Source organism: Peromyscus maniculatus, chromosome 23 (genome assembly GCF_049852395.1).
Source record: "Peromyscus maniculatus bairdii isolate BWxNUB_F1_BW_parent chromosome 23, HU_Pman_BW_mat_3.1, whole genome shotgun sequence".
NCBI classification, from domain to species: Eukaryota; Metazoa; Chordata; class Mammalia; order Rodentia; family Cricetidae; genus Peromyscus; species Peromyscus maniculatus.
Window position 1 is genome coordinate 24,755,432 of NC_134874.1, and position 3,288 is coordinate 24,758,719.

The 3,288-nt window shown below is 40.7% G+C and overlaps 1 pseudogene; it reads right to left on the reverse strand.

The window, feature by feature from the left end:
• Positions 1-945: 945 nt before the first annotated feature.
• LOC143270653 (U2 spliceosomal RNA) lies at positions 946-1,061 on the reverse strand (annotated as a pseudogene).
• Positions 1,062-3,288: the final 2,227 nt, after the last annotated feature.

Genomic DNA, 3,288 nt, shown 5'->3' on the forward strand with positions numbered 1-3,288 from the left:
GGACTCCCCCAGAGGATGGTGACCCACATCCCACAGGTTGAGAACCACTGGTCTAGACTGTTTTTTATTTTATTTTATTTTTTCTATTTTGTGGGGAGTTTATTTTTATATCAATTAACATGCTGATTGTACAAATTGATGAGTTTCATCAAACACATAAATGTGTAGCATATAATTTACTCATATTCAGTGCTCTATCACCCTCTCTTGCCCCCTCCAGTCCCTTATAGTCAGTCATACTTCTGTGTTCCTGATTTACAAGTACAATTTAAATCTGGATTCTTCACACGGGAGAAAACATTCCATACTTAACTTTCTCTATCTGTGATCTCCAATTCCTTCCATTTCACGCTTATTTTATTTTGTTTTAAAATATAAGCTTATACTAGCTATCCTTCAACTCTCAACCTTGCCTCCAACTCCTAGGTGCTGGAGTTACCAGTATATACCACCATGTCTGGCTCACCCATTCATTGGATACCGATCCTTCAGTCAACGAGTCTTTGAAAGACATTTCATATCTAAACACAACTCTCGGAATAAGCATTTCTGTAGGACATCTGAGAGTCTCATTTAGATGGGTCTTCTAGAAATATGTCCCCAAGTGGTCTTTTGTTCATAGCCCTTCACCCATTCCTGTTCATGCTAATTCCTCAAGGATAGCTTTCCTAGGATGCTAATACTTTTGTCAGTTTTCTGCCAGGGTGACAAATATACCCAAGGTAAACAACTTAAGGAAGGGCTTATTTTGGCTCAGAGTTCCAGGGATGTCAGTACAAGGTTGACTCAATCCATTGCTTTGAGTTAAAGGTCAGCTAGGCAGAAATCATGACAGCAGGAGCTACGGCTGAGGCTATTCCTCTCATGGTAACCAGGAAGCAGAGAGACAGACTGAGAAAAGTTCTACTTTTTCAAAAGTAGAGTCTGGGTGGTCCATTTCCTCTAATTGGGTTCCATCTACCTTCCACAGTTACCCTTGCTTTCCAGTAGTTTATTCAACTATATTAAATTGACAAGAATAGATACTACCCTTGATCTTAGCCAAAAGGCGGGGAAGCCATCTGGTTCAATTTTAAATCCATCAATGGATTAACCCACTGATGATGTCAGGACCCTCATGATCCAATCACACCCCCAAAGCCACCTTCTAAAGAATCAAATGGTTCAGTATTGAACTTCCATCACGGAACATAGATTTGAATGCTGTAAATTGATTTAATTTTCACTCTTCATGACAGTTGTTGAAGTAAGAGGAGACAGCTCCCAAGCCCTTCTCTCCATTTCTGCTTCTTTGGCTTAAATATTTCCATGTTTTCCTCATGGCGAGAAATCTCCTTTTTCTCTTTGGTGTTGATTTCTGATCATTAAAGTTCTTCTCAAATTATGGTATCAAATCCGAAGAAAACATTATTCATTTTTAACATTTATTATTTATTTCTTTATATATTTATTTATTGAGACAGGGTTTCTCTGTGTAACAATCCTGGCTGTCCTGGAACTAACCCTGTAGTCCAGGCTGGCCTCAGACTCACAGAGATCCACCTGCCTCTGCCTCCTGAGTACTGGGATTAAAGGTGTGTGCCACCACCACTGGCCTTTTTAACTTTTAAAATTAAGTTTGTTTATGTATTGGAGGTGGCATGAATTCATGCCATGGTTGAGGTCAGAGGACAACTTGGGAGAAAATTGGTTCTCTCCATCCCACTAGCCCAACATTTCTTTGGTGGTGGTGGTGGTGGTGGTGGTGGTGGTGGTGGTGGTGGTGGTGGTGTGTGTGTGTGTATGCACGTGACCTCGCACACACACATGTACATGCTTGTGCACGTATGTGGAAGCCTGGAAGTTGACACCAAGTGTCTTAATCAATCACTCTTTCATTTATTTATTGAGGCAGGGACTCTTGTTGAACCCAGAGTTTGGTAATTGGTCTAGTCTAGCTGGCAAGCTTGCCCCATGATTCTCCTCCATCTCTGCCTCCCAAGTGTTGGGATTACAGATGGCTACCACACCTGTTTGGCTTTTATGTGGCTTCTAGGAATCCAGACTCCATCCCTCCGGCTTGTAGAGGGAGCACCTTATCCACTGAGCCATCGTCCCAGCCATGGAGCCTGGGTATTGTTTGGCTAATGTGAATGGGGATTGTGGTGTCACTTATGCTGTATGTATTTTGTTCTGTGACAATCCTGTGGACAGCTGCCTTGCACACGAATCATGTGTGGCTTCAGTTACTAACATCTACATGTGTCCATGCTCAGCTTAGCCTTGTTAAATTTTATAAGATGTCATCACTGGGCCCAATCTTTTGAAATAGTTTTTCCCATTTAATTTCATTATAAGAGTTCATTGTGGTGGTAACTTTTAGAAGTCATCAATAAAGATTAGCATTAAAATGAGACAAATGTCTGCTATGATTTCCCACATGTAATGGATCAGTACCTCACCATAGGGGTGTAATTGACAACTGAGTCTTTTATTTCATAAAAACCAATATAAACATTTTGCTGAAAAAGAGAGGCAATAAAAAGTTAGATTTAACTGAAATTAAAAAATTACTTAATATTTTGTGTGTGGGGGTGCACATGTGTGTATAGATGTGCATGCATGTGCTTACACCTGTGTGGGGAGGCCAAAGGTTGACATTGAACGTCTTCTTCATATATATTGAATGTCTTCTTCACTCTCTATCATATATGTATCTGTATACATACACATGTCATGTACATATGTATCAAAGCATGTCTCTAATCTAGTGGTTTTCAACCTTCCTAATGCCGTGACCCTATAATACAGTTCCTCATATTGTGGTGACCTCCAAACATAAAATTATTTTTGTTGCTGCTTTATAACTGTATTTTTGCTACTGGTGTGAATTATAATGTAAATATCTGTGTTTCCCAGTGCTCATGGGTGTTTGACCCCTGTGAAAGCTCATTTGACGCCCAAAGCAGTCATGACCCACAGGTTGCGAAGCATCCCAGAGTTTTCGGATTTGGAGAGTCTGACTAGCCAGCTAGCCTCCAGGGTCCCAGATGCCTGGATTCTGGGTGAACTATCATATCTGCTTAGCTCTTAGGTGGGTTCTGGGCATCTGGATTCTTGTCTTCTCTTTTGAACAGCAGGTGGTTTAGCCACTGAGCCATCCCATCAGCCCTTGAAATAAAATTTTTGCCTTGCTATTCTGGAATGATGATAGATTCAAAGGATGTTTGAATAGCACAGGACAAAGAATCTGATGCATCCTTTGCCCAGTTTCCCACAATGTGAACTAATTTGACAGAAATTGTGTGT